Here is a 25,204-nt window from a genome sequence, read left to right on the forward strand (position 1 = left end):
CAGATTTTTAACATGCGCCGGCCGCGGTGGCCGTGCGGTTCTAGGCGCTGCAGTCCGGAACCGCGGGACTGCTACGGTCGCAGGTTCGAATCCTGCCTCGGGCATGAATGTGTGTGATGTCCTTAGGTTAGTTAGGTTTAAGTAGTTCTAAGTTCTAGGGGACTGATGACCTAAGATGTTAAGTCCCATAGTGCTCAGAGCCATTTGGACTATTTTTTTTAATATGCTTAGAGACACTGTAGACATTTATACCATACGCGAATTTCAGAGTTTTTACGTCATTTTTGTAGGACATACAAATTGTCAATTTCAGACATCTTACAAGTTAGATATGGACAAAAACGCACGAACAACTTTTTCTTAACCTTATACAAAGCAAAAGAAATGCATTCGCGAAGTTAGGAAAAATCCGTTACTTAACGAGGTATCTTGATAATCAACGAAAAAAGTGTATTTCACTGCGTCCGTATATGAGTTATCATAATTTTGGTCATTCTGTAAATTCTGTTTTTTACGTAAATATCGACATGCATAGGTCATAAAGAAAGAAACCATATAACTGACTAATCTTTGACTATTGTTACAATATCCCTGTGTTCCTACGCCACCTCTGCCTAAGAGCGCTAGCAAAGTTTCACGCATTCTAAATTGAGCAGTGTTGAGTAGCAGACGGATTTCGAGAATGGTCAGGAACTGTTCTTTATAAGTGTGATATGATATTGATGGAATTGGAGTACGAATACCTTTCCTGCAATTATGGAGGAAGAAGCTAAGGAGATTAATTGTAAGGTTTTGTGGAATGTTGGGAGACAGGTAAGAACGCAGGGTTGTTTTATGTTATTGAGACTGTAGTAACGAAGTTCAGATAATAGGACCGTTATATGGAAGATGAGATTCCACTTGCTCAAAATTGTTTCCTAAATGCTATACTGAGCATTCAGTTGATCTTTAAAACGTTTCTTTTCGATATAGGGTTTCATTTAAATTATATCAGAAGTCATTTATAACCAGTGAAAATTCACTTCCCTTCATTCCATTTATGTACGTACGCACATTGCACTATGTGGTACGGAATTTTCAATCGTAGTTTTTAATATTGCTTTGCTACAGCATGCTCTGTGCTGCTTTCAGGAAATCCGCAAACATTTTTGTCAAGAGAATAGGTAAGTGAAAATACAGTTTAGGCCAGGAATTTCTTTGTAAGGTCAGTTGCGCATTAATTCCACAAGTCAGGTTGCATTCCGGGTAGCACTGCATTTTATGTAGAAACAATTATCTCTAGTTGTAGACAATGTTCAGCAAACCACATGAAGTGTTCGTATAATTTAGTATCGTCAGCATTTTGCACAGTAGGCTAGTTTAAATTAGGGATTAGTTTGTTTGGTAATCGTTTTTAAGAACTTTTGTTAGACAGTTTCAGGTAGATTCACTCAGATAAAGAGAAGCTGACAAGCCGTTAATTTACAAGTAGTTCTCGAGGTACAACTCGCTAAGTTTTAAGCTTTTGCCTGGGCTTGAAAATTTCACCATTTCTTTTAATTTGCGGTAAGGACTCTGGCACCAAACTGCGGAGGTCATCGGTCCGTAGGCTTACGCACTACTTAATTTAACTTCAACTAACTTACGCTGAGGACAACACACACTCCCATGCCCGAGGGAAGACTCGAACCTCCGGCGGGGTGGACGGGGGGGGGGGGGGACACGAGAACCATGACAAGACGGCTTAGACAGCACGGCGACCCAACGCGGCTAATTTCACCGTTGCCGGCTTTTTGACGTTATAGACGTTGAAATTAGCGTACACGTTTTAGAGTTTTTACGTATTTTTTGTAGGACAGAAAGGCGTTCGAGCGATTACCTATCTGGCAGGCGGTATTTGTCGTAACGTCGTCGCAACTTTGGACCTAAGACGTCAGTTGTCAAATATTCTAAATCAGACGACAGAGTGCTCTCATGTCTGACACGGAACAATGTTTTGAGCCAGTGCCCCTCTGACGTAGTCGAAAATCGCTCCGTCGTCCTCTTGCTCATTACAAACTTTTATTAGCTTCAAAAGTCAACTTTTTTGTGGTCCAGTCAAATTCCTTCAGTCTCTGTTTTACCCTCTGCTGAACTGAAATTCTGTGTGTATGTATGAAATCCACGCGAGACAACGTTAGACTGCAGTTCGAAAATGTGGGACGAACTCATCTTCTGTCTGAATATAGGGAAATACCTTTATCTCATAGTTTTCAGAGCCACGGGTCACGAATTTATGTGCGTTTTAAAACAAAAGCCTGAGTTCCTTCAAAAACATTAATTGCAAATTTCTCTGCTTCACGATTTCCTTGATGTATTTTGACGATATTTGTGTATACTTCTAAATCAGTGACCGCATGTGGGCCGAATCAAGTATTCGAAGGCCGTGATTCTCAGCCGTATTTTATAGTAATAATTATACATCTAGCGGACAACAGCTAAATCGAAAAAAAGTCAGCTAACGTTAAGAGCATCTGAGGACAGCAGTTTTCCTGCTGAGTAAGAAATAAAAATACCAACAAGAGGCCGGCCGGGGTGGCCGAGCGATTCTAGGCGCTACAGTATGGAACCACGCGACCGCTTCGGTGGCAGGTTCGAATCCTGCCTTGGGCATGGATGTGTGTGATATCCTTAGGTTAGTTCGGTTTAAGTAGTTCTAAGTTCTAGGGGACTGATGACGTCAGAAGTTAAATCCCATAGTACTCAGAGCCATTTGAACCAACAGGGACAGTAATATTTTAAGATGTGCTTAAATTTAATTGATTTTTTTGACCAAGAAGAACTAACGTATATCCGAAACCAATAAAGAATAAATGCTTAGCATTTGTACAACTGTTGGCTGTACCAGACTCTTTCAAATGGTTCAAACGGCTCTAAGCACTATGGGATTTAATAGAATGAGAAAAAGTTTATTTGGTTGAATAGGATTAAAGTAGCTGAAAATATAATGAATAGAGAGAATCATACGAGAGGAGATATTTGAGAGATTTAGATTTAAATTTCCCCATCAGAAGTAGTCGTTCATTTACTATTGTTTGGTTTAAGAGACCATTACTGATGTTTCAAGGTGAACTAATTGTTTAGTTATTTTAGATTGACACTCTTGAGAGGTCATCAGTCCCCTAGAACTTAGAACTATTGACACCTAACTAACCTAATGACATCACACACATCCATGCCCGAGGCAGAATTCGAACCTGCGACCGTAGCAGCAGCGCGGTTCCGGACTGAAGCGCCTAGAACAGCTCGGTCACAGCGGCCGGCCCGACTCGGAGGAATAATACCAGGCCCGCAAAATGTCGACCGGTCACCTGAGAAGCGAAGCTGAGTGGATGTGCGGGCAGATTTATCCATGGATACTAGAATACGCGGTAGGGGTAAAGCGCAGGCGAGGTGTGAGCTGTGACGTCACCCTCCCCCCTCGCTTCATTGCATTGAGACTCGCAGGCAAGCGGTGCACAAATATTTATCTCCTTCGCAGGTATGTATGCAATCGAGATTATCCAAGTTTTAGTGCATTATTATTATTGTTATTATTATTTAGCTTTATATTAGATTTTTTTTCGTATGTGGGTGAAATGCTCTGAAGACTCTGAAGACGTAAGCACACATTGCCGCATTTACAGCAGTGTTCTTTTTCACGGTTAATGTTTCGTCTAGTACTAATTTTCTCATTATTTAGTAATATATTTATCTGTGAGATATCTTCTACATTTTTTATCGTAGGTTTCTTTTTGTGCCCGAATATTTATACCATGATTAGCCTCTAAATCACAGTGCTGGTGGATGGTAGATTTGCTAGAACAGCATCGCTCTTTATCTTCCGTTTCGAGAACTATTCAACAGTGCGCTTTTCAAATCCCTTTCATAATTCGAATCAATAAAATGTATTGAGCAGACATTAGCATTTTCAATTGAAAACGATTCTGCACATTTAGAAGCATTTATCCATTTCTGTTTCGTCTCATTTTATCAGGAAATATATGCAACTTAATTCCCAAATTATTCAGTTGTGTGCTGTGGTTAGTACAACTGGCGATCGTGCTTCAAGACATTATTTTTCACTGAAAAACTTCCTGTATAAATTCCTCAGTACACTGATAATTACTCATAAACCTGAACACGACCGCCAATCACAAAAAAAGTTCTCACTGCCGTAAACAACCTTGTTTTCCCTCTCACACGCTAGCACAACAAGTAGATTATTGCAGTTGTGGGCTACTGAGCGCTGGTCGGGTTCACTCTGACGTCAACGGCGCAGCTTGCTCCTGCGCTTACACCTCATGATCTGTACCGTGTACTGTAGTATCCGCGAATTTATCATTGCGGGTGAGGGAGGGGAAGTTTTCTTGTTTGCCTTTCACTGCTGACAACTCAGAGGCGTGTTTGCCTTTACTGTTCTGCTGCTGTGGTATAAATTTCAAACGGAAGTAACATGGATTCGTGAATTCACAATGTACAGACGCTCATCTTATTTTATCATTTAGCTACAAAATAGCAGGTCAGCAACTGGAAGCAGTTAATACCATAAATTATCTGGGAGTACGCATTAGGAGTGATTTAAAATGGAATGATCATAAAATGTTGATCGTCGGTAAAGCAGATGCCAGACTGAGATTCATTGGAAGAATCCTAAGGAAATGCAATCCGAAAACAAAGGAAGTAGGTTACAGTACGCTTGTTCGCCCACTGCTTGAATACTGCTCAGCAGTGTGGGATCCGTACCAGATAGGGTTGATAGAACATATAGAGAAGATCCTACGGAGAGCAGCGCGCTTCGTTACAGGATGATTTAGTAATCGCGAAAGCGTTACGGAGATGATAGATAAACTCCAGTGGAAGACTCTGCAGGAGAGACGCTCAGTAGCTCGGTACGGACTTTTGTTGAAGTTTCGAGAACATACCTTCACCGAAGAGTCAAGCAGTATATTGCTCCCTCCTACGTATATCTCGCGAAGAGACCATGAGAATAAAATCAGAGAGATTAGAGCCCACACAGAGGCATACCGACAATCCTTCTTTCCACGAACAATACGAGACTGGAATAGAAGGGAGAACCGATAGATGTACTCAAGGTACCCTCCGCCACACACCGTCAGGTGGCTTGCGGAGTATGGATGTAGATGTAGCTGTAGATCTTCGAAAGCGGAACATATTTGTATCAAGGAATTTCAAATTAAAAGATATCTGTTATAATAGAACACAATGAGTCGATGAAAAATGACATTCAAAACGTTGGTAAACATTCGTGATCGTGTATCGTATTGCATAAAACATTTAAATATAGTTAAGTATAGTTACCATTATTAAGCAATTAATCATCCACTCACAAAGGCAACACAACAACATTTCGTCAGGCAGTTACGGTATCATAATTTTGCGGTCGCTGAGGGTGTCAGTAAAGTGAAATAGAGAACAATCCTGGTTGGTTGGTTGGTTTGGGGAAGGAGACCAGACAGCGTGGTCATCGGTCTCATCGGATTAGGGAAGGGTTGGGAAGGAAGTCGGCCGTGCCCTTTCAGAGGAACCATCCCGGCATTTGCCTGGAGTGATTTAGGGAAATCACGGAAAACCTAAATCAGGATGGCCGGACGCGGGATTGAACCGTCGTCCTCCCGAATGCGAGTCCAGTGTCTAACCACTGCGCCACCTCGCTCGGTAGAGAACAATCGATGCGACGTGTTCCGAATGTTGGCCTTTTTAACGATAAGTGCTTGGGAGCCGGCGGCCAGCTTATCGCACCATTAGCATAGCTAGTCTGTTGTGGGCACGTTACATACTAATTAATGCAGTTTACCAATTAATAATAACAGCGGGATATGTGCGGCCCGACGTACCGCTCCACAATGTCAGCACCGACTCTTGAGCAAAAAATCTTTGACAACCACTGGTCTAAGCAGTGCTATGATTTAGAACCCAAAAATATTACATATATTTTAATAAGAGTTCAGTTTGTGCAGGAAACGAGAATAGGTACCTGAATGGAACAATATTCGGACGTGAATGACGTGGAATGCTCTGTCAGAGCATAGGTTTCAACCGAACATAGTGTGGCTGCTGTTCGTGTAGAGTACTGATTTCTTACACTACACCGCGTTATATAGGCTGTACACCGAGGTAACAAAACTCGTGGGGTACCTCTCAGTATCGTGTCGGACCTGCTTTTGCCCGGCGTAGTGCGGTAACTCGACGTGACATGGACTCAACAAGTCTTTGGAAGTTCCCTGTAGAAATATTGAACCAAGTTGCCTCTACAGTCGTTCATAATTGCAGAGGTATTGCCGGTGCAGGATTTTGTTCTCGAACTGACCCCTCGATTGCGCCCCTCAAATGTTCATTAGGATTCATGTCGGGGGATGGGCCAAATCATTCGCTCGAATTGTCCAGAACGTTTTTCAAACCAATCGCGCACAGTTTTGGCCTGGTGATATGTCCGGGAACATGAAGTCTATGAAAGCATGTAAATGGTCACCAAGTAGTAGAACATAACCATCTCCAGTCAATGATCGGTTCAGCTGGACCAGAAGCCGCAGTCCCTACCACGTAAACACACCCCACACCATTATGGAGTCACACCAGCTTGCACAGTGCGTTGTTGACAATCTGGACCCGTGGCTTCGTGAGGTCTGTACCACACTCGAAGCCTACCATCAGCTCTTAGCAACTGCAGTCGGCACTCGTCTGACCAGACTATGGTTTTCCAGTCGTCCGGAGCCAGACCGATACGGCCACAAGCCCAGGAGAGGCATTGCAGGCGATTTCGTGATATTAGCAAAGCCATTTGCGTCGCTCGTCTGCTTCCATAGCGCATTAACGGCAATTTTCGCCACACTGTAATAAACGTCTGGAGGATTTGGATTTTGCAGACGACATAGTTTTATTAGCTCCAAGGCTGACTGATATGCAAGCTAAATTAAGCTTGCTGAAAGAAGAAGCAGAGACTGCTGGCCTCAAGATAAATACAGGCAAAACAAAGGAAATGAGAGTAAATTCAGGTAACATGGAGATGCCCCTGTTAATAGGTGAGCAGCGAGTGGAGACTGTCAACTCATTCCTGTATCTGGGTAGTATAGTGGCGGAAGATGGCGGAGCTGGAGATGACGTGAAAAACCGCATTAAAAAGGCAAATGCTGCCTTCATACAATATGGAAAAATAGAAATATCACATACACTACAAAAATCCGTATTTTTAATACAAATGTGAAGGCCGTCCTTCTGTACGCCAGTGAAAGCTGCAAAATGGATAAGAAGATAACAACCCAGTTACAAAGCTTCATAAATAGATGTCTTCGACGCATCATGAATATCTGGTGGCCAGAAAAAATATGTAATGAGGAGCTCTGGCGAATAACAAACCAGATACCTATAGAAGACCAGATACGAGAGAGAAAGTGGGGCTGGTTGGGGCACACCTTGAGAAAACCAGATGGAGCCATCGAGAAAAAAAGCATTGGAATGGAATCTCCAGGGAACAAGGAAGAGAGGAAGACCAAGGGGCACATGGGAGAGGACAGTGGAAGGGGAAGCAAAAAGAGTTGGCAAGACCTGGGCAGAATTGAGGCAAATGGCCAAAGACAGAGACGGATGGCGAGTTCTCCTGGATGCCCTATGCCCCCATAGGGGCCAAAGGAATTGAGTCAAGTAAGTCAAGTAATAAAGGATACGTTGGTCGTACGTCCATTGATCTCTGCGGTTATTTCGTGCAGTCTTGCTTGTCTGTTAGCATTGACAGCTCTACACGAACGTCGCCACTCTTTGTCGTTAAGTGAAGACTGTGGGCCACTGCGTTGTTCAGTGGTGACAGTAAGGCCTCTGGACACTGTGGATCTCGTAAACTTGAATTCACCTGAATACAAATGAATCAGAATTACCCGAGTACAAACGACAGCTCCACCAATGCCTTGCCCTTTTATACTGTAAGTAGTCTGTTTAGGTTTTCTTATTGGTAACGCCACGTAGCGCTCTGTACGAATATCACTGGCTGTGCTGTGTGCAGTCTGTGGCTAGTTTGCATTGTTGTCTGCCATTGTAGTGTTGGGCAGCGGGATGTGAACTATGAAACGTCCCCTTAGAAAAATTATACACGACTGTGCTTAAACTGACACAATATTTTCAGCACAACGCAATCTGACTTTCAATAATCCCTACAAAAAAATGGCCCTGACTAACATTAACCTATACCTTTCACAAATCACTTACCTCACCAAAAATCTTCGTTACACGAACTACTGCAATACAGCGAGCGCCACTACTGCCAGCTAAATAAAAGATTCAAACTACAGAAGGCACTAACTACTGATAGGCATAGTTAGCAAATGAAACATTTTAATAGAGAACAAACACTGTATTTACCTCAATAGTCATCAAAAGTCATAATATATATAGCAGTTCATTACATCGAGTCTTAGAAATTTCAAAACTCCGCCATCTCTCTCCTCACATCCACCACTGCTGGCGGCTCACCTCCAACTGCGCAACGCTACGCGCTGTTCACATCCAGCTGCCGCTGCCCAACACTACAATGGCAGACAACAATGCAAACTAGCCACAGACTGCACACAGCACAGCCAGTGATTTTCGTACAGAGAGCGCTACGTGGCCAGGACTACAGTGGGTCTACACCTTTGATGACCCACCAATACCATTATTTCTACAAGGAGTACAGTGGGTCTACACCTTTGATGACTCACCAATACCATTATTTCTACAAGGACTGCAGTGGGTCTGCACCTCTGGTGGCCCACCAATACCACAATCTCTACCAGGACTACAGTGGGTCTACTCTGTGATGACTTACCTACCAATATTCATCAACTTCGACTGACTCTGCGGTGGGTTTGCTCTGTTCTGGCCCATTACCTGTCGGCATGTCAAGAGTCAGCACTGTCTTTCCGTTGGAAGGACAACACTACTTCAAGACTGCATGGAAATCCACTACTTCTGTGTGCAATTTCTTTTACTAATGAGACTTTGTGAAAAAAAACTGTATTTACTATTATGATGAATGATCAGGACTATCTTTATGCACTGTGAGAAAATTTTAGCTTTTGACCAACATTGTATTACTAAGTGTGTGCATTGGATATCTTTGTTATTGTAATTATGAAAATTTTATCAAATCATTATTGGACACTGCCCAAAACAATTTGTAAAATTTTTTGTGGGGAGCATGGGGGCTATGTAAGAAGGCTGTTTAGGTTTTCTTATTGGTAACGCCACGTAGCGCTCTGTATGAATATCACTGGCTGTGCTGTGTGCAGTCTGTGGCTAGTTTGAATTGTTGTCTGCCATTGTAGTGTTGGGCAGCTGGATGTGAACAGCGCGTAGCGTTGCGCAGTTGGAGGTGAGCCGCCAGCAGTGGTGGATGTGGGGAGAGAGATGGCGGAGTTTTGAAATTTGTTATACTGGATATTATGAACTTCTATATATATTATGACTATTAAGGTAAATACATTGTTTGTTCTCTATTAAAATCTTTCATTTGCTAACTATGCCTATCAGTAGTTAGTGCCTTCCGTAGTTTGAATCTTTTATTTAGCTGGCAGTAGTGGCGCTCGCTGCATTGCAGTAGTTCGAGTAATGAAGATTTTTGTGAGGTAAGTGATTTGTGAAAGGTATAGGTTAATGTTAGTCAGGGCCATTCTTTTGTAGGGATTTCTGAAAGTCAGATTGCGTTGCGTTAAAAATATTGTGTGTCAGTTTAAGCACAGTCTTGTACAATTTTTCTAAGGGGACGTTTCAATACCATGAGTACACGATATTACGACCATCTTTAGAAGAACTGTGGTTCTCAATTATATGCAGGCCTTCCATACCTCAAGTGTACCACAAAAATTTTGCAGAGGGTATAAAAAAGCTAAAGCTACTTCTACTGGACCTGTGGGGCCTTTCAGCATTGGCCGATCGTCGTGTCATCCTGCGATATGTCGCGTCATCGAATGCAGTGCGAAGAGGGGTGGGTTCAAACCGCCGCTCTTCCGTCCTTGTCGGCATCCCACAACCTGCAGCCTCTACTTCCCTCCCAAGTAGCTCCTCAGTGGTTATAACAGTCCTGCAATTAAAGAAAAATCGTTGATAGCACCGGGAGTCGAACCCTGGTCGCCCTCACCGCTCACCTAAGGAGACGGATTATTTGAAAAATAATTCAGAGATCACTTCACTGAAAGAATACCAAAAGTGATGAAGTCAGAGCTTGACTGAATTTTCAGGAAATGCAGACTTCACAAGAATATAGAGAAATTTAATGCCAAATTTCTCTCTCTCTCTCTCTCTCTCTCTTTCCCTCCCTCCCTCCCTCCGTCTCTCTCTGTCTCTCTTTCCCTCTCTCTCTCTCAAACGAAACAAAGCAGTAGAACACAGGCAAAGATTCTGATGTTATTAGTACGGTCAAGCCACTACAGAACCCTGAACCACGCATGTTTTATTTCTAACAGAGAAGCCAGACTCAAATTTACAAAGATTTGGGTTTTAAAAATGCCTTCATAAAACATTTCATGTGCTTCCTGCTTCATCCCCTTAAGAGTGGAGTTTTCAGAGACACTGAAACAAAACACACATTTTTTTAATTCAAAACCCAGAAGTCAAATACCATTTTTCATAGATCTAGCTTTGAAAATACTTTAGTAGTTATTTAATAATGATTTCTTTTCAGAAAAATCTCACTCACTATTTCAATCCCACAGGGGTTAAATTTAGAAAAATGCTCCAACGCGTATTTCCTTATTTCTGACCGAGAACCTAAATATCAACTTTGGTAGATCTAGTTTCAAAATTGCCTTAATGACGACATATTTCACGAAACTTCTCATTCCCTATTTCAGCCCCTTAGGCTGTAATTTCGTAAAGTCCCTTCTTAAACGACACCTACAGTGCAATACCAATAGCCTCTCCGAATTTCAAGTTTATTGACTTAGCGGTATGGGCTGGTCGATGATGAGACAGTGAGTCAGGACATTGCCTAACACGACTATATATACAGATAGATGAAAACTATTTCTTTAGCGTTCTGTTACATAACACCAGTACCCTCGATTCTTTTAAAAGCATAGGTCTCCTGTGCACAAAATAGCTTCAAACGTCTGATTACTTTACAAATGAGTTAATTTGTTAAATATTTGACGATAAGGATGTAAAACCTTTACGGCTGAAGGCGTAAAACCCAATTTCTGTTGGTTTTACCAGTTTTGAATCATTCGCAGGATGAGTATAGTCTAGGTAATTTGTGCACCATTTTAAGAAAAGCTAGTTTTCCACGCATATCGATGTTCATGACGTATCTGCCGAACTGTGTATCGTACAATGCTATAGTTTTGCACGTACATTCAGTGGTATATGTGTATACTGTCTGTAAAATGTGCTGCGAATAGTTAATAGTAAAGAAGTAATAAATTAAAACATCATAATTGATGTTGAGATTTTTTTAATCAATAGCGAAAATGTAGTAAGGACCTGCATTATTTTTCGAGGTGTGACAACCAGAAAAAGTTTTGAAATTATTTGACGTTATGTGTAAAGTTCTCTCAGTGTTAAATGCTGGTTTCGGTCATTTGCGCGTGGCGACTTAGACTGCTGACGGTTTCTTTCTTTAATACTTGGCTCACTGGGGTAAAACTGCAACGTAAGATTAATCAGTAGACTATGGTAACATTTTAAAATTTTAAATTCGATCAACAATACTGATGACATACTGAGAACCAAATTTTTGTAGGCAAGTGGTAGCCGCTAGGAGGGCAACCTGCAAAAGGGATTATGTGATCGTTTTAGCTGATTAGTAATATAGACAAGTGACATGTAGCAACCAGAGCACAAGACTTAACACCTTAGTCTGTTGTCGCTTATCGGACATCTTGTTTCAATATCTTAATCTGTTTTCTGTTTCCGTAACATTAGTCCAGTCGACTCTGAGGAGAAACATGAAAACGAGTTTCATTAAGGTTTACTCGCTACTCTAAAATATTTGATTTAAAAAAAAATGATCTGCAAGTAGCATGAACAAAAAACGCACATTAAAATTAAATAAAAGGAGAGAGAGAGGGAAGAGAGAGAGAGAGAGAGAGAGAGAGAGAGAGAGAGAGAGAGAGAGAGAGAGAGAGAGAGAGAGAGAGACCACGATACGCTGCAAAATGCTGAAAAGTTATAACCATGCATTTATCTTAAGAAAACTACGAGTTTTTTGAATAAAAACATAAAAGCTATGCACTCGGCGCAATCCGGTGTCGATGGACATAAAAACATCAGATCTTAGAAAGACCAGAAGATTCTCACGAAAATTTAATATTAGGCTGATAACTTCAGTGGTTGAGAATAACAATGCTGCACACAACCACCCTTCGAGAATCGTATCTCACTGGCAATTCTTGGAATAGAACAAAATTTAACCTCTATTTTCTAGAAAAGTGCAAAAAGCCTGAGGCTTTCTGGGCCTCCTACCACGCCGTACGTCAGCCCTGTCTCTAAACTAACGGACCCCTCCACTGAAAAAAAAAACAAAAAAAACAAAACTCCCACCCACAGCGATCAAACACCTCGCGAACGTCCTCAACGAGATTACTCGTTCCCGTGAGTTCCCAGCTTGCTGGAAACATGCGGAAATGGTCGCGATACACAAACCAGGAAGATACCCTCTATTCCCGCAGCACTACAGGCCGATTAGCCTCTTGCCAACTCTCAGCAAGATCTATGAGCGCCACCTGCTAAGACCCTTACAAGAACATATTACCAGAGAGCAAATTCTGCCGGATATCCAATTTGGGTTCCGGCAGAACCACTCTGCCCCACAACAGGTCATGAGAATGGTTGAAGCAGCCACAGAGGGCTTCGACCACAGAGGCTACTGCGGGATAGTGCTACTAGACGTAGCCAAAGCCTTTGCTTCAGTATGACATAGAGGGCTACTCTACAAGTTGTACACACAAGGGTTTATCGGGAGCATAGTTCGGCTGATCAAGAGCTATCTCACGAATAGGACTTTCTCCGTCAAAGTAGAAACTGCCACCTCCACCAGAAGGCGTATTCGTGCTGGGGTGCCACAGGGATCGGTCCTGGGGCCCGTATTGTACAGTTTGTACACTGCGGACACTCCAACGGTCCCCCTGGTGCACACTGCGCAGTACGCGGACGACACAGCCTTCTACACGAGAAACGCGAACAAGGACCTGGTCATTCGTAGGCTACAAAGGGTTTTAGACGACACAGAAACCTGGGCCCGTCGCTGGCGCATCAACTCTGAGAAGACGCAGGCAATGCTGATTACCTGCAGGCTCGGAAGGCGCGAACCTCCTCAACGTCCTCCCCCCCCCCCCCCTCCACCTTCACCTAAATGGAACCCAACTCCCCTGGCGCAGAACCGCCAAGTACCTTGGCGTAACCTTGAACTCTCGTCTTACGTGGAAACCCCACATAGACGAGGTCCACAGGAAGGTCTGCGCCAGAATGTCCATCCTATACCCTATCCTGAACACAACCAGCTCCCTTCCCTGCCCAGTAGCAGTAAATGTGTACCAGGCCCTCATCCAGCCAGTAATGGAGTATGCGTGCCCTGTCTGGGGATATGCGGCAAAGCAGCACCTGGACAAACTCCAAAGGCTGCAGAACCGCGCCCTCAGAAGGGCACTGCGTCTACCTCTTGGATTCCCCACAGACGACCTGCACGCCGCAGCCGAAATCCCACTCCTGAGAGAGTGTTTCCAGGATCTGGCAAGGGCCTTCGATGAGGGTTCTTCCAGATCCGGAAACGCACTCATCCACTCCCTAGGTCGGTATGACATGTCCCGCGATAAGCACAAGCGCCCTATGACGATCTTCGACGATTAAGTCGAAGAGAAAATCCCAATACCCAATTCCTAATCCTGTTTCTTCCCATATAACACTAATCATCTCGCCTACCTCAGGCAAGTACCAGACACATTCACAACAATCATCACATGTCACAGACACCAAAAAACTATAGAAAAATCACACACACACGTACACAGGGGAGTAAAAGCCGAAAGGCTACAAACTCACCCTCACACTTCCCCAAAGAGGGGAAAGTAATAGATGAAAGCAGCAGCAGCCACTGATTCGGGCTGAGATGCGCCTCCTTACTCTACGACAGGTGCAAGACCCGCCCAACGCATGTGATGAATCATATGGAGGACAAGGTGTGGATGTTTTATCAAACAGGCACCTCCACTAACAGAACAGCTTCAGTCTACCAGTAAACAATAGGTCTCATCATCATGCAAAATACTTCCAATCAGCGTTGGTACTCGAAATTCTTTGTTTTTTGTTTTGTTTTTTTTCTTTATTGATTTTCAATTCCCCCGAAGGAGGCGGGCTGGCAGCACCTTACTACGCTGCTCTACAGCCTACAGACATTTTTTAAAATAAAGGAAGAAGAAAGAAACAAGTAATAACAGGCGATAAAATGGTGATTTAAAGTGTAAAATGGCGTAAAAATGCCGAAAGTTAAACAGAAAGCAAAAGGGGTTGGCAAAGTTGATAAAATACGCAGGAAACAGACAAGTAACATAGTAGACACACAAATAAAAAACATGGCGACAGTCTGGTTTCTGTTCGCAAGAGATAAAAGGCACACCCAGCGACAGTATGATGGCCGTTCGCAACACTTTCCAAAAAAACACAACACGGAACACTCACTGAAAAACACGCACTGTAGAACACTCACTGTAGAACACTGCACGAAAGTGGCGGCACAAAGATGACACTCCCGAGCCAAAGGCAGATGGGGGGGGGGGGGGGGGCGGAGGACCTGGAGGAGGGGGAAGAACAAGGAGGGAGGAGAGGAAAAATGAAAAGGGGGGGGTAACCAAGAAGAGAGAGGACTAATAAAGGGGGAGAAGGGCAGACGCGAGAGGGAATGAGAGGAGGCAGAGGAGGGAAATGTAAAAAGACTCGGGGGAGAGGAGGGGGCAAAGAGAGGGGAGGTGGGGAAGAAAGAGGATGGAAGGAGGGGGAGAGGAAGCCCGGGAAAAGGACAGAGGAAAGGAGGGGGAGTGAGGATCAGAGTTGATATGAGGGATAAATGGAGGGAGAGAGGGCATCATCCGGGAGGGGGAGTCGATGGAAGCCACCTTGGGAAAGGAGATGTAGGGTGTAGATATGGATGGTAGGGGGGACACAACGGTGAAGACGTGGCAGGGGGCGGGGATCGGTGAGGAGAGGAGCAACCAGGGGGTGAGGGGGTTAAAGACGGCGGGAGGTGTAGAGGATGCGGATATGTTCGAGGAATAGGAGCAGATGGGGGAAAGGAATGAGGTCATAGAGGATCTGCGTGGGGGACAGGAGGCGGATACGGAAGGCGAGGCGGAGTGCATGACGCTCAAGGATCTGGAGAAACTTATAGAAGAAATTCTTTGAAACTTCCTGTACTTTCTAACAGCCCATGGTCAAAACTGTGTTTGAGAACATTTCCCATTTTTTTTCATTATTCTTTCCAAAACAAAGGAATACTAACATTACATAAAGAGGCAATTTTCGCACCAAACTGGACAAATATTTTGATTTCATTCTCTGTAAGAAAAGTGAGCTGGCGCTGTTTTGACCAGGACCGGCCAAACAGCGCTCCGAGTGCCACTGCGAATCGGGCTGAGGGGCGAAGAGGGACAGGAGAGGAACAGAAAAGCGGGGCTGCAGCCGGACGCCTATAGAGTGAGGCAGTCGCCTTGTCGCAGTTTCCCAACAATAATAATTGCGTCAAATTACATTTACTTTCTTAAATAAGAACACCATTGTGTCTATGCATTTGTTTAGAAAAAGTGGAGAAATGATATCATTCAACGCTGAATGGGAACTGCTTTTTGAACGCCATGCAAAGTGCTTAATACACCATCGCAATATCATGAGTTGGAAAAATATTCACTGGAACATCGTTACAAAGACGACATCATGAGGACATATAATGGGTAAACAAAAATAGAGTAGTGACAAAATCTTTTATAGTCAACATCACCAAATATTTCATTTCATCAAGCTATTTAATGCAAGGGAAGAAGGATTTGCTGGCAGATATGGCGGACAAGACTGATGCTACAATATAAAAGTTAATTGTGTGAAAAAATCGGCTCCGACTTGATGACGTGAAACATTTTTCATAACTCAAGACAGTCATTTCTCAACCAGACTTCCTTTTAAGCAACTGAAAAATTTCGTCATAATTCTTAAAGAGGTTTCAAGACATTGCACGTTGAAGATTGAACGTTCTCGGTTGTCGCTGCTGATGTACATACTCGTTAACTCCAACTTGAGCTGACAGACGCACAATGTAGCACCTGGCTCAATGACCTGTTAGTTCAACGCAGTAATTTACAAGGGTAAAATGTTACAAGAATAAAATGTTGCTCCAAGAGCCATATCCTCAACTGCACGGCAAGTCCGTAAAGTTAGTTCAGTGTCTGATTCAGTGTATGAATGCGAAGAGTTTTTTCCTGTTCTGATATTGAGAAAGCAGCCCCCCACCTTTACGTTCGAGTTTAACGGATTTAATGCGCATAACGCCATGTCATAGTATCACGAACCGTAGTTCGAGATGTATTGCATACTAGCTCAGCGCCGGCTGCTATGCTCGCGCAGTCTGTATGATCTGCACAGATTTCTTTTGTTTTTATTTAATCAAATTTTTATATCACTCACAAATTACAAAACCTTCCAAACTTTTCGCGCTAATTAAAACCATCGAAGCATCACCTTTTCCCAAAGTACTTCTGACCAAAAAGCGAATCTCGTAGCGAAGTACCGAGCGAGGTGGCGCAGTGGTTAGCACACTGGACTCGCATTCGGGAGGACGACGGTTCAATCCCGTCTCCGGCCATCCTGATTTAGGTTTTCCGTGATTTCCCTAAATCGCTTCAGGCAAATGCCGGGATGGTTCCTTTGAAAGGGCACGGCCGATTTCCTTCCCCATCCTTCCCTCACCCGAGCTTGCGCTCCGTCTCTAATGACCTCGTTGTCGACGGGACGTTAAACACTAATATCCCCCCTCGTAGCGAAGTCCAAGGTTTTTCTTACTCATGCCTTTTGCGTTGTAGTGGTGATATTTCAATATGAATTTTCATTCTCTAACACATATTCCTTTATATATAACCGAGAAGTAAACTACCAGTTTCCATAGCATTGGCTTTTTAATTTTTTAATCTAACGAAATATTTTCTTAAACTTTTTCACCTCCTGTTTCACCTCCTAAGACGTTGAAAACAGTGAAACGGATATTTTTTTAAAATTTCTAACACAGAAGCCAAATACATATTTTCAATGATTACGCTTTGAAAATGTTTTCCTAATAATATAATTCGATAAAACTTTTCATTCCCTATTTCACTCCCATAAGTGGTTAAATTTCCAAAAACGCTGAGGCACGAAGTTTCATATTTCTATTGGAGGAGCCAAATACTAATTTTCATAGTTTTGCTTTAAAAATGTAGTGTCAAAAATTCTTTTACAATGAAATATTTCCACAACCCTATTTCACTCCCCTAGGGGTTAAATTTCCGAAAAGAGAGACATATGTATTTTTTATTTCTAACCGACAAGCCAAATGTAAGTTCTCATAGATTTAGCTTTGAAAATGCGTGCATAATGAAATATTTCATAAAACATTTCATCTCCTACTTCACCTCCTTAGGTTGGTTGGTTGTTTTGGGGAAGGAGACCAGACAGCGTGGTCATCGGTCTCATCGGATTAGGGAAGGATGGGGAAGGAAGTCGGCCGTGCCCTTTCAGAGGAACCATCCCGGCATTTGCCTGAAGTGATTTAGGGAAATCACGGAAAACCTAAATCAGGATGGCCGGACCCGGGATTGAACCGTCGTCCCCCCGAATGCGAGTCCAGTGTCTAACCACACCTCCTCACTGAAACACGTGTGTTTTATTTGTAACAGAGAAGTCAAATACCATTTCCCATTGATGTACCTTTAAAAATATATCAGTAATTTTTTAATAAGGATTTATTTTCAGAAAAACTTTCACCCACTATTCCACCACCACAGGGGTTAAATTCCCAAAAATGCTGAACATGTATTTCTTTATTTCTAACCGAGAAACCAAATACCAATTTTTGTAGTTCTGGCTTCAAAATTGCCTTAACTGCGTCATATTTTCACAAAAAATTTCATCCCTTATTTCACCCCCTTAAGTCAAGAATTCTAAAAATCTCCTTGAACGACGCCTGCATTACAACATCAACACCTTCGCCAAACTTCAAGTTCCTGTCCTTAGCGATTTTGGCTGGGTGGTGATAGGTCAGTAAGTGAGTCAGTCAGTCGGGAAACTGCCTCTTATACACACCGAAGTGCCAAAGAAACTGACAGGCTTGCGTATTCAAATACAGGCAGAATATGCGCTGCGGTCAGCAACACCTACACTCCTGGAAATGGAAAAAAGAACACATTGACACCGGTGTGTCAGACCCACCATACTTGCTCCGGACACTGCGAGAGGGCTGTACAAGCAATGATCACACGCACGGCACAGCGGACACACCAAGAACCGCGGTGTTGGCCGTCGAATGGCGCTAGCTGCGCAGCATTTGTGCACCGCCGCCGTCAGTGTCAGCCAGTTTGCCGTGGCATACGGAGCTCCATCGCAGTCTTTAACACTGGTAGCATGCCGCGACAGCGTGGACGTGAACCGTATGTGCAGTTGACGGACTTTGAGCGAGGGTGTATAGTGGGCATGCGGGAGGCCGGGTGGACGTACCGCCGAATTGCTCAACACGTGGGGCGTGAGGTCTCCACAGTACATCGATGTTGTCGCCAGTGGTCGGCGGAAGGTGCACGTGCCCGTCGACCTGGGACCGGACCGCAGCGACGCACGGATGCACGCCAAGACCGTAGGATCCTACGCAGTGCCGTAGGGGACCGCACCGCCACTTCCCAGCAAATTAGGGACACTGTTGCTCCTGGGGTATCGGCGAGGACCATTCGCAACCGTCTCCATGAAGCTGGGCTACGGTCCCGCACACCATTAGGCCGTCTTCCGCTCACGCCCCAACATCGTGCAGCCCGCCTCCAGTGGTGTCGCGACAGGCGTGAATGGAGGGACGAATGGAGACGTGTCGTCTTCAGCGATGAGAGTCGCTTCTGCCTTGGTGCCAATGATGGTCGTATGCGTGTTTGGCGCCGTGCAGGTGAGCGCCACAATCAGGACTGCATACGACCGAGGCACACAGGGCAAACACCCGGCATCATGGTGTGGGGAGCGATCTCCTACACTGGCCATACACCACTGGTGATCGTCGTGGGGACACTGAATAGTGCACGGTACATCCAAACCGTCATCGAACCCATCGTTCTACCATTCCTAGACCGGCAAGGGAACTTACTGTTCCAACAGGACAATGCACGTCCGCATGTATCCCGTCCCACCCAACGTGCTCTAGAAGGTATAAGTCAACTACCCTGGCCAGCAAGATCTGCGGATCTGTCCCCCATTGAGCATGTTTGGGACTGGATGAAGCGTCGTCTCACACGGTCTGCACGTCCAGCATGAACGCTGGTCCAACTGAGGCGCCAGGTGGAAATGGCATGGCAAGCCGTTCCACAGGACTACATCCAGCATCTCTACGATCGTCTCCATGGGAGAATAGCAGCCTGCATTGCTGCGAAAGGTGGATATACACTGTACTAGTGCCGACATTGTGCATGCTCTGTTGCCTGTGTATGTGCCTGTGGTTCTGTCAGTGTGATCATGTGATGTACCTGACCCCAGGAATGTGTCAATAAAGTTTCCCCTTCCTGGGACAATGAATTCACGGTGTTCTTATTTCAATTTCCAGGAGTGTATATAAGACAACAAGTGTCTGGCGCAGTTGTTAGATCGGTTGCTGCTGCTACAATGACACGTTATCAAGATTTAAGTTAGTTTGAACGTGGTGTTATAGTTGGCACTCGAACGATGGGACACAGCATCTCCGAGGCAGCGATGACATGGGAATTTTCCCGTACTACCATTTCACGAATATATCGTGAATATCAGGAATCCGGTAAAACATCGAATCTCCGATATCGCTGCAGTTGTGCAAGAACGGGACCAACGATGACTGAAAAGACTCGTTCAACGTGACAGAAGTGCAATCCTATCGCAGATTGCTGCAGATTTCAGTGCTGGGCCATCAACAAGTGTCACCGTAAGAACCATTCAATGAAACATCATCGATATGGGCTTTCGGAGCCGAAGACCTTCTCGTGTACCCTTAATGACTGTACGAAACAAAGGTCTACGCCTCACCTGGGCCCGTCAACACCGACATTGGACTGTTTTCATCACTTAAAACTTCCGGGCTGATAGGCCGTGGTCGAAGTATAAAACACTCTCCTGACGTTTCGTCTCCGACTGCGGGAGACATCCTCGGAGGTAAAGCGGCGAACTGCGAAGAGAACTCGACGAAGCGCTGACAGAGGGCGCCACAGTCGATCACGTGGCGTCGGCTATGAGATTGTCTCCGGTAATGCCAACATCATGAAATAAAATTCAGCGAGACGAGCGTCATTTCAAAAACCTCGCATTATTATGCACGCTTGTATAGAGAGGCTATCGTGGTTGATAAACATCGTAATAATTTTAACAGGAAAGACGAAGGTGTTAAACTGGATAAAATCTGAATGTCAGCCTTGCACCGCAAGCGTGACGATCGATTACTTTCAATCGAGAAAGTTGGCATTACCAGACACAATCTCATAGCCGACGCCACGTGATCGACTGTGGCGCCCTCTGTACTGCCTATATAATCAGCGCTTCGTCGAGTTCTCTTCGCATTTCTCCGCTTTATCTCCGAGGATGTCTCCCGCAGTCGGAGACGAAACGTCAGGAGAGTGTTTTATACTTCGACCACGGCCTATCAGCCCGGAAGTTTTAAGTGAAGACAATACCGGCCGTGAAAGCTTACATTGTATGATTGGACTGTTGATATTGGAAACATGTCGCCTGGGCGGACGAGTCTCGAAAAAAATGGCTCTAAGCACTATGGGACTTAACATCTGAGGTCATCAGTCCCCCTAGACTTAGAACTACTTAAACCTAACTAACCTAAGGACATCACACACATCCATGCCCGAGGCAGGATTCGAACCTGCGACCTTTGCAGCAGCGCGGTACCGGACCACTTGGTCACAGCGGCCGGCCGACCGAGTCTTGTTTCAAATTTTATCGAGCGGATGGACGTGTACAGGTATCGAGATAACCTTATAAATCCATGGACCCTGCATGTCAACAGGCGACTGTTCAAGTGAAATAAATGTAAATGCCTGTGACTAGTGCCTCCTGTCGGGTAGACCGTACGCCGGGTGCAAGTCTTTCGATTTGATGCCACTTCGGCGACTTGCGCGTCGATGGGGTTGAAATGATGATGATTAGGACAACACAACACCCAGTCCCTGAGCGGAGAAAATCTCTGACCCAGCCGGGAATCGAACCCGGGCCTTTAGGACATTCTGTCACGCTGACCACTCAGCTATCGGGGGCGGAGGCTCTGTAATGGTGTGGGGCGTGTGCAGTTGGAGTGATATCGGACCCCTGATCCGTCTAGATACGACTCTGACAGGTGACACGTACGTAAGCATCCTATATGATTACCTGAAACCATTCATGTCCATTCCCACGGAGTTGGGCAATTCCAGCATTGCTACAGAGTGGCTCCAGAAACACTCTTATGAATTTACACACTTCCGCTGGCCACCAAACTCCCCGGACGTGAGAGATTTCCACCTCCTCGTACTCTTAACGATTTATGAACCAGCCCTGCTGGATTCATGGTGTCAGTTCCCTTCGGCAGTACTTCTGGAAACATCCCCCAGGGTGTGGCAAAGCCATGTCTCCGCAATATCCTTTCTTTCAGGAGTGCTAGTTCTGCAAGGATCGCAGGAGAGCTTCTGTAAAGTTTGGAAGGTAGGAGGCGAGGTACTGGCAGAAGTACAGTTGTGAGGACGGGGCGTGAGTCGTGCTTGGGTAGCTCAGTTGGTAGAGCACTTGCCCGCGAAAGGCAAAGGTCCCGAGTTCGAGTCTCGGTCCGGCATACAGTTTTAATCTGCCAGGAAGTTTCAGTACTTCAGACATTGGTCGAATCCACACCACGTCGTGTCGTGCGGCACTTCTGCGTGCTCGCTGGGGCCCTACACGATATTAGGCCAGCGTACCAATTTCTTTGGCTCTTCAATGTACACTCCTGGAAATTCAAATAAGAACACCGTGAATTCATTGTCCCAGGAAAGGGAAAGTTTATTGACACATTCCTGGGGTCAGATACATCACATGATCACACTGACAGAACCACAGGCACATAGACACAGGCAACAGAGCATGCACAATGTCGGCACTAGTACAGTGTATATCCACCTTTCGCAGCAATGCAGGCTGCTATTCTCCCATGGAGACGATCGTAGAGATGCTGGATGTAGTCCTGTGGAACGGCTTGCCATGCCATTTTCACCTGGCGCCTCAGTTGGACCAGCGTTCGTGCTGGACGTGCAGACCGCGTGAGACGACGCTTCATCCAGTCCCAAACATGCTCAATGGGGGACAGATCCGGAGATCTTGCTGGCCAGGGTAGTTGACTTACACCTGCTAGAGCACGTTGGGTGGCACGGGATACATGCGGACGTGCATTGTCCTGTTGGAACAGCAAGTTCCCTTGCCGGTCTAGGAATGGTAGAACGATGGGTTCGATGACGGTTTGGATGTACCGTGCACTATTCAGTGTCCCCTCGACGATCACCAGTGGTGTACGGCCAGTGTAGGAGATCGCTCCCCACACCATGATGCCGGGTGTTGGCCCTGTGTGCCTCGGTCGTATGCAGTCCTGATTGTGGCGCTCACCTGCACGGCGCCAAACACGAATACGACCATCGTTGGCACCAAGGCAGAAGCGACTCTCATCGCTGAAGACGACACGTCTCCATTCGTCCCTCCATTCACGCCTGTCGCGACACCACTGGAGGCGGGCTGCACGATGTTGGGGCGTGAGCGGAAGACGGCCTAACGGTGTGCGGGACCGTAGCCCAGCTTCATGGAGACGGTTGCGAATGGTCCTCGCCGATACCCCAGGAGCAACAGTGTCCCTAATTTGCTGGGAAGTGGCGGTGCGGTCCCCTACGGCACTGCGTAGGATCCTACGGTCTTGGCGTGCATCCGTGCGTCGCTGCGGTCCGGTCCCAGGTCGACGGGCACGTGCACCTTCCGCCGACCACTGGCGACAACATCGATGTACTGTGGAGACCTCACGCCCCACGTGTTGAGCAATTCGGCGGTACGTCCACCCGGCCTCCCGCATGCCCACTATACGCCCTCGCTCAAAGTCCGTCAACTGCACATACGGTTCACGTCCACGCTGTCGCGGCATGCTACCAGTGTTAAAGACTGCGATGGAGCTCCGTATGCCACGGCAAACTGGCTGACACTGACAGCGGCGGTGCACAAATGCTGCGCAGCTAGCGCCATTCGACGGCCAACACCGCGGTTCCTGGTGTGTCCGCTGTGCCGTGCGTGTGATCATTGCTTGTACAGCCCTCTCGCAGTGTCCGGAGCAAGTATGGCGGGTCTGACACACCGGTGTCAATGTGTTCTTTTTTCCATTTCCAGGAGTGTATATAGAAATATGTCGCACATTTTATGTCAGAAAGAGGCGACTATAGGAGACGAGTTTCTGGTAAATTTATAGAGCCGTGCTCAAAAGTAATTCGTTCGAATTTTTAATGTGGAAGCTCTTAAAGCTTCTAAAATAAAACAAACGTTATTAATATTCTACGTCTGTATTCTTCATTTCTACGTATTTTTTGCAGCCCTCTGCTGGTAGAGGGCTTCGAATTGTAGCGTGTAACTTCGTGATGTGCAACGTAACTATGTCGATGCGTGAGAAACAGTGAACTGTAATCGAGTTTCGAATTCGAAGAGTTCGTCCACACGTGGAGTAGCCTTCCCTTCAGCATAACAATGCCAGAGCACACAGGAGCTCTGCGACATCTGCAACAATCCGACGTCTTGGCTTCACTGCCCTCGATCATCCTCCGTACGGCTCAGGCCCCCACAACCGCACGAGTGGTCGACTGTGAAGAGCGGACAAGTTGAATAGCTGGGCGGCGGCCATTAGAGTGGTAAACTGACGCGCGGAGTTCGAATGTTTATACATCGCTTTTGGTTATAAAATGCCTTCCCTTGAGTTAGGTCGCAAACATAATGCCTCATTTAATTACGTTACTACAATATACTTTTTAATTTATGAACAAACAGCAACCAGTCACTGTTTATGAATTTATCTTACGTACTAATCTGCGGTAGCTAAAAGTTATGTACTGGACCCCTAGCATTTTTCGTAGTTCATTTTTAATAGATGTACGAAAAAGGAATCAAAATACTCGAAGATTTGCCCACTATATTAATAGATATTTTCTGACTCTACCTTGCTTTAGATTTTACGACGAGAAGTGCGTTATATATGGCATAGTGCTTTGGCAACTTACGACCAAATTATCAAGTTTCAACCTAACCTAGACCATGAAAACACTACCGATCAGCCAACTTTCTTCAAAATGATCAGAACATATAAAATGGTATTCTGTCGGTCGGAAATCTTGCCTCCTGAGAGCGTGTAACCATTTTTGTAACAGCTGTGGTTTTGAGAAAGGAAACCTGCAAATAGATGCACAGACATTATGCTAATAGCGTGTTACAAAAACATTTATTAAGCAAGTGCACTGACATACAAAACAACTTAAAATATTCACATACCTGTGAAATGTAAAATTCGTTCCTTTCTCAAATTTATTTGTACAATTAATCGCTGCACAACTCTTCACCATTGTACTTCTTTTGACTGGGATGTACAGACAGTAGAATTACGAGTAACAAATACTGTATGTACGCCCCAACAAATATACAACGTTGAATCAGGGTATTCATAAACAACAATACTACACAACACATCAGACTACAACCACTATAATGGCGCCCAGCCGAAGGTTCAAATTATCCCGCGACTGCAGCGCCATCAGTGAGTCTAGTTATTTTTACAAGGTCTTTGGTACGGCTCCAGACTTGGTTCCATCCGATTTTCATCTATTCTCGAAACTTACAGAACACATTCGAGGACTTCTCTTTGATAGTTATGAAGCGGTGCGAACAGAGATGAGGTTGTGGCTCCGTCAATAAGATCAAACATTCTACACTGACGATATCAACAAACTGATCTCACTATGGGAGA

At 45.0% G+C, this 25,204-nt stretch overlaps 1 non-coding gene across 1 annotated transcript; it reads left to right on the forward strand.

Annotated features, from left to right (window-relative positions):
* Positions 1-21,950: 21,950 nt before the first annotated feature.
* On the forward strand, positions 21,951-22,025 carry Trnas-cga (transfer RNA serine (anticodon CGA)). The gene has a single exon. It is a non-coding gene; the product is annotated as a tRNA-Ser (tRNA).
* Positions 22,026-25,204: the final 3,179 nt, after the last annotated feature.

This window comes from Schistocerca cancellata, chromosome 9 (assembly GCF_023864275.1).
Source record: "Schistocerca cancellata isolate TAMUIC-IGC-003103 chromosome 9, iqSchCanc2.1, whole genome shotgun sequence".
Lineage (NCBI taxonomy): Eukaryota > Metazoa > Arthropoda > Insecta > Orthoptera > Acrididae > Schistocerca > Schistocerca cancellata.